The 7890-nt window shown below is 35.0% G+C and overlaps 1 long non-coding RNA gene across 1 annotated transcript; it reads left to right on the top strand.

Annotated features, from left to right (window-relative positions):
• Window positions 1-271: 271 nt before the first annotated feature.
• Window positions 272-562, top strand: LOC117635952. The gene is made up of 2 exons (XR_004586970.1): window positions 272-429; window positions 528-562. It is a non-coding gene; the product is annotated as an uncharacterized LOC117635952 (long non-coding RNA).
• The last annotated feature ends 7328 nt before the right edge of the window (window positions 563-7890 follow it).

The raw sequence follows: 7890 nt of genomic DNA, 5'->3' as shown, positions 1-7890 counted from the left end.
CGACTTCAGATGTTAGACCCAATGAAGGCGATTCCGCATGATGATATGGTGAAATTGCTGAAACTTTGTTGGGAATGGCGCCATAACCCAAAGTAAGTCCCTTGTTTTTTGAGATAGAAGGCATGAGTGTATATATTTTTTAATTGTTGTGTTCTAAAACTTTTTTATATTCATAGTTTGGTGATGCAATTTGGCAACGTGGAAGCTGAGATTGAATTCTTCGCTTCCCTCGTCAAAGCTGATGGTTGGCTGAAAGGAGATGTAAGTTTAATTGATTATGCATTTGTTTTAATGTACATAGATTATGAGATTGACAAGAAAAACATGTTGCAGCACATTGATTTGGGGTTGTATCTCATCCGGAAGCGACAACAAGAGTTGGAGGAAGTAGAAATATCGGACTGGACAACGACCGATGTATTTTTTATGGTATGTCATGGGCCTTGACCAAGTGCTGTTAATAATTACAAATTATCCATACTTGCTTTGTGGAGGTGTTTAACCATTGATTGTTTTCTATTTCACAGAATCACATTCATACTTGCTTTGCGGATAATAAAAGAAAAAAAGAGCAGGTTGGGTGGAAAATTAGAAACAGTTTACTGAACGTTGTAAATGGCAAGGTTCCGGCGTGTGGGATGGATTGGCAGAACGTATATAAGGTGTATGCCCCTTGTATGTTGACGAAGTACAAGCATTGGGTGGCTGTAATGATTGATCTGGTTTTGTGTGAAATCAAAGTGTACGATTCAAAGGTTTCACTTATTCCAGATGAGATCTTAAAGGAAGAACTCGCCCCGCTTTCAATTACGATTCCAAATCTTCTCAACACCATCGACTTTTATGAAGAAGGTGTTTACGCAAACAATTGCAGCCGAGATTGGTGGTGTCCGTGGCCAATAGAACGTGTGGATGTTCCACAACAGTCTAATCAGTAAGCACAACTTTTTATTTAATTTTATTACTTTAAATTGTCAATTACGTTAGAATGTCATTAGTTGAATTGATCGAGTTCTTGTTTTGCTTCAGAGGTGATTGTGGCATGTTCGTGTTGAAGTACATTGAGCTTTTGAGCGCTGAGATTCCGTTAGCTACTTGCACCTCGCAGAACATGCCCTTTTTTCGTTGAAATTGGCTGCAGAGATAACACGGGGATATGCTTACATGCCATGATATTGGTTGAACTTGGTTTAGGTACATGATGATTAAATAGGTTTTGGGAATGTCCAATTTCAAACTCATGTAAATACACAATAAAGACCTACGGGTCCTTTTCGAATTCTACCTCTGCTCCTCTATTCTTCTTCGTCTTTCTCAATCTTAGTGTATTTTTGTACATAATTTGAGGTTTAAGTTATTGGACAATAACAATTAGAACCAAAATAGTGGCAAATGTTATAGCGGATGCATGCTTTCATTTTGATTAGTGTGATACTACGCTACGGTTATTCTCATATTGTGCTAAATATATATGGAGTTGGATGCAGAGCATAGACAGAAAAATGAAGAAACTGAAATGGAGATGCTGAGGCTTGGTGAGGAGAAAAGTAAATGGATCTGTAAATCTATTGCACGTAGGCAATCTAAATGGATAGGCAGATGAGTTTTTGAAGTTAGACACACACTACTACAAAAAAGCAAAAAGGCGACGGTAAATCACCGTCGTGTATTCAGTTTTTCAGCGGTCGTGGAATCCACCGTCATCTTTTCCCTAATAAACCACGACGCTAAATCACCGTCGTTGTTAAAATATATAACGTCATCAACAAATAAAAAACAACGTCTTTGTACTGCAAAAAGATCGAAAAAAGCAGTCGGGGATGAGAATATACGACCAACTCTCTAAACAAACCGTCGTTAAAAAGGAAAAATATGACACATATTAACAGAACAAGGCAGCAAAATAGACATACAACGACGAAAATTAAAATAATACGCCGTTAAATATCATTTTCACGACAACAACAAATATGACGTCTTTAAGGACATTAGAAGACGACGTTATTTACTCCTACTACGTCTCCTAGATAAAAACAGCCGTCGTATAATACATTTTCCACTTCGATTTTTCTATAAAAGATGACGTGGAAATAGTTGTCGGTGTCATTATTTACGACGTATGTATTTATATAATAGACGTTGAAAAAACAAACAACGTCGGTTACTAATATATGAGAGTCGTATTACAAAATTTGTACGTCCTATTTTCAGAAACAAACAACGACGATAAATATTAGGCGTTGTTAAATAAAACAACGTCGAAAAAAAATAAAAACAGACGTGTTTAGTCTGCATAAGTTTTAAAAAATAGTCGAGGATTAGAATAGACGACCAACACAAACAAATCACCGTCGTTAAAAAGGAAAAATATGACAAATATTAGAAGAACAAGGCCGCAAGATAGACATACAACGACGATAACTAAAACACTACGCCGTTAAATATAATTTTCACGACAAGAAAAAATATGACATTTTTAAATACATGAGAAGACGACGTTATTGAAAACTACTACGTCGTTTATTTCCAAACGACCGTCGTGAAATAAGTTTTCCACTTCGATTTTTCTAAAAATGATGACGTGGATATAGGTGTCAGTGTCATTATTTACGATGTTGTATTTATATGTATTCATTACTCACGACGTACTTATTAATGTAGACGACGTTGAACTTCTAAACAACGTCATTATTTACGACGCGTTTATTAAACCACGTCGGTTCCAAATTAATGTTCAGATAATTTATCTCATTTTTTAGACGTCGGTATTATGGGATTGGAGTCGTGTTATTTTGGATTACATGGCGGTTCTTAATCCTTCCCCGACGTGATATCCTGGATAATTGCTTCACAATAGCGTCGTGGTTCTTCATTGTTACGTTGCTTTAAGACGTCGGTAAATATGCTGAATAAATGGTTAACCATAACGTCGTGTTTTATTTGAACAGACGTTGTTTTTTATGCAGAATATAATGATGTAATCTGGATCCAGTATTTTTTGCACTGATTGTTTTGTGGCCAAACCCTGTATAATGAAAGTGAAGAAATCAAATTACAATATATTATAAAATGAATGTCATACACTGCCAATTACATAAGCATCATTCAATCCATATATCTTCACACCCATCTCGAATATTTTGACCACCTAACTCACCCACCAGTTCATCAAATGTGTCAACATTTGGCATCCCTCTAGTAAATGGCTCACAGTCAATTATCACATCACATAAGACTTCATCACCAATAACATCATTATATTCTCTATTAGGCATTGATAAAACTACCGACCAACCACGATGCATCGGGTCGTCAACAAAAAATATTTGTTTGACTTGAGAAGCCAAAACAAATTGGTCATTCCTATGTCCAATTTTACTCAAATCTACAAGGGTAAATCCAAGTTCGTCGACTACAAGACCAGAACTATCTATCCAATCACACCTAAAGACTGGGATTGTACAAGGACCGACGTAATTTTAATATTCCACGACGGAAACTTCATTTTTCGGATTAAGAACGTAAGGCCGTTCATTTTGAAGCTTCATTTTTCGGATTAATTTTAAATTTATTTTGAATATTTTTATATAACGACGACTGAAAAACCATGTCGGGGTTAAGAAATTAAAGACGTTGTAAATTATATAAACCGACTTACATATTAAAATGACGTCGTTTAAAGCCTAAACCATGTCGTATATTTTACTTCACGACGTAAAATATGTATTCCACGACCCAACCACCGTCGTTAAAAATTAATAACCTAAACCCATAAAACTAAATTATACAATTTAAAAAATTCAGTTTATAAAAGGTTTTATGGTTTTACAGCCTAACATATAACCTAGACTACCCAAAAATTATACTTTAAAAATAAACCCCAATAAATAGAAACCCTAATCTCTAAACCCTAGACTCGAAACCCTAAACAATAAAACTCGAAGAGATTTTATGACTCATCAAAAGAATTTTGTTTTGGAAGGACTTTTTTAAACTTTTGTTATTCAAAATGAATTTTTTCAAGGTTTAGGGGAAAAATATATCAATGATTTCATAGGAGTTGACCTTGCATTTTTCTGATTTATTTTAAATTTATTTTGAATATTTTGATATAAAAATAATAAAATATTCTTATCACAACAACAAACCACGCCGGTGTTAATAAATTGTAGACGTTGTAAATTATAATAGACGACTAACATATTAAAATTACGTCGTTTAAAGTAGAAACCATGTCGGATATTTTACTGAACGACGTAAAATATTTATTCCACGACCCAAACACCGTCGTTAAAAATTAATATCCTAAACCCTTAAAACTAAATTATACAATTTAAAAAATTAAGTTTATAAAAGGTTTTATGGTTTTAAAGTCTAACATATACCCTAGACTACCCAAAAATTATACTTTAAAAATAAACCCCAATAAATAACAACCCTAATCTCTAAACCCTAGACCCTAAACCCTAAACCATAAAACTAGAAGTGTTTTTATGACTCATCAAAACAATTTGGTTTTGGATGGTCATTTTAAATTTTTGTTATTCAAAATGAATTTTTTCAAGGTTTATGTGGAAGAAAATATATCAATGACTTCATAGGAGTTGACTTTTCATTTTTCTGATTTATTTTAAATTTATTTTGAATATTTTGATATAAAAATAATAAAATATTCTTATCACAACAACAAACCACGCCGGTTTTAATAAATTGTAGACGTTGTAAATTGTAATAGACTACTAAGTCGTTAAAATGACGTCGTTAAAATGAGAAACCATGGCGGCTATATAAATATACGACGTAAAATATATATTCCACGACTTAACCGCTGTAGTTACAAAGTACTACTCTGAACCCTTAAGAAATTGAAGATGTTGTAAACCATAAACGACTCAATTGTTCAAAGAACGTCGTCTAACAATCCTTTTACGTCGTATTTGTTTAAAACGAAACAACAAAATACGACGGTTTTTGACTTTATTAGGTCGTTGGAAAAGTATTACACGTCGGTTACGCAATTTGTATGTTTGTTTTTTTTTTTTAATTTAAGAAAACCTCAACAAATTTTTACATTACATATTATAGAGAAAATTTGTACATTATACATAAATATCAAGTGTTCAATAATTGCCCTGTTTAATAATTTGGAAAACAAACTCTGCCCATTCATTCCGGACTTCATCAATGGCTTCTTGGGGGTATGAAGCTTCCTGGTTTCCCTTGGCATACTGCATAAACAATGACTATTAGGGTTTATCAATAAAAAGAAATTCAATCACAGACGACGATATTTTTCATAACCGACGTAGTATATCTATTCAACGACGGTAATTTTACATGACCGTCGTTGATAATACAAAAAACGACGTGAAATGTATGAAGGTAATTTCTTCTTACCTTATTCTCAAACCCCAAGGAAGGATCCATGATGATGTCCCTCATGAAGCGCATAACGTAATACCCGCATTCGACACTGCTGGGTTGCTTTGGTGTGCCTGAGAGAGTTTTCCAAATTACATTTTTACGTCCAGCTCGGGCTATGTGGGTATTATACATTTTTATAGCACTGTTCACGATGTTTTTCGCCTCTTCGTCGACCACACGATGACCTGGCAGAGGATCCAGAAAATAGACGGTCTCCTTCTTTGCTCTTACAATCAGCAAGATCCAATGACGGCTGCACAAAATTAATATAAAAACGACGGTTATTTACAAAAACGACGTATTATAATAGTTCACACGACGAAATAAAGTAGAAAACGACGACATTATATATTTATCACGACGATAAATAAATACCGACGTGGTTAGTAGTTTCAAACGACTCAATAAAATAAAACACCGACGTGGTTAGTTTATACGCTGTCATTTATTGAAAATCATAAAAACAAAATCCTAAGGAGACTAACCCCGGATTGTAAGGCATCATGAAAATCTGTTCACCGTCTGTCTTCTGAAGTCGAGCTGCTACCAGTCGTGATCTGTCAGCTATTGTGCCAGAGTTGGCACTAACTGTAGCATGGTCGATAAAGCCAACCATGCTGCACATATTTGCTTGTTTCAAAACATCGTGTAAGTACCTAAATACATAAAATAATATAAACAAGTCAGCACAAAAAAAAATACGACGGTTATGTATAACAAAACGACGTATTATAATATTTCACACGACGTACTGAAATAGATGAGGACGTTATAATATGATTATCGCGACGGTACACACTAACGACGTGGTTAGTAAGTTAAGACGACGAAATATAAACCAACGACGTATTATTTTAGAATTACGAACCTCATATATACAGCCACCACAGTAGCTCCAATTTCTTCCATGCCTGCAAATTGTGTAATATCTTCATGCAGGAGGAAGGTATCGCGATCACCACCAAACACCTCCTTATCAATTGTAAATTGCAGGAGCTTATCCTCAGGAAGGAGTGTCGTTTCCACATAACGACAAAGGCTTTTTAAAGAAGATGGCGCCTCCATATTTGAATAATCACCAACTTCAATAACCTGTTTAAAGAAATAAAAAAGATGACGTGGTAATTCAATAAAGACGACGGTTTAAGGAAAAACACGTCGTCTGAAAAGAATTTAAACGACGGTGAAAAACCGTCGTAATGAATATTTTATTACGTCTTAAAAAAATACCGCCGTCTACGTTTTAAACAAACGACGGTTTAAAGAAAAATAACGACGCCTGAAATTTTGAAAAACAAATAAAAAAGGCAAAATTATGTGAACATACCTTGTCGTCATGCTTTTCTTCATCTTTTTTCTCCTTTTCTTCTTCCTTCTCTTCATCTCTTTTTTCTTCTTCCTTCTCTTCTTCTTGCTGATGTTCCCCATTTTTGGCATTATCATCCTCATAATGGAGGGATTTCACCTCACCTCCAGAGCAGCTAGCTTTGTCAGACATAGGATTTTTGGGGCTTTGGCTAATTCTTTGTTTAAGCATGCCTGGATCAAAATTAGGAATTAATTGGGAAAGCTGACTAAGGAAATGCTCCCTCTCAGCCTCTACCAATTGTTTTGTTCTAGCCTCCATCCTTAAGGCCTCTTCCTTTGCCTTAGCCTCCATCTTGTTAGTCTCTTCTTGAAGGAGAACTCTTAAACTCTCCTTCAAACGGTCGTCAAAGCTAACCCTCTGTGGTTTGGGTAAATTGAAATACTGCCTTGGGAAAATCCCAGCACCTACTCCTCTCAATCTGCCAGGATGCTCGGGGCCCAAAGCCATGGTCAGCACATCTTTGCTGCCATCTACTCTGACTTTGCCTTCCGAGACTTGTTTCTGCAATTCATCCTAAAACAAAGATATACAAAAAACACGACAGTTATTTATGTACAAACGACGTATTATATAATTTCACACGACGCAAAAACATATAAACCGACGTTATTATAACTTATCACGACGGTAGTTATAGCACCGACGTCTTATGCTATAATTACTGAAAACATAGTGATTCCTATTTAGACCTTTAACGACGTTATTTAAAAAGTTTCGACGTGGTAATATAATTCACACGACACGAAAATGAACCACCGACGTCTTATGCTATAATTACAGAAAACAGAGTGATTCCTATTTAGACCTTTAACGACGTGTTTTAAAAAGTTTCGACGTGGTAATATCATTCACACGACGAAAAAATATAACATAAGACGTAATAAGAATTTTTGACAGTTTAATAAAAATTTAAAACAGAGTGAGTAGGCTTACAATTAATTTTGCTTTTTCTGCCACCTTTGGATCGGGGATGTTACCATGTTTGTCCTGTCTAGCTCTCTTCCATAAGGTAGATCGATCAATTTCTACCCCAGGCATGGTTTCCTCCAATTGATCCTCCAATCCAGCATATCCTTTTCGAGACAATCGATGATTGT

Source organism: Prunus dulcis, chromosome 7, assembly GCF_902201215.1.
Source record: "Prunus dulcis chromosome 7, ALMONDv2, whole genome shotgun sequence".
In the NCBI taxonomy this organism is placed as follows: Eukaryota; Viridiplantae; Streptophyta; class Magnoliopsida; order Rosales; family Rosaceae; genus Prunus; species Prunus dulcis.
The sequence above is the reverse complement of the archived record's forward strand: the minus strand, read 5'-3'. Positions and strand labels throughout refer to the sequence as shown.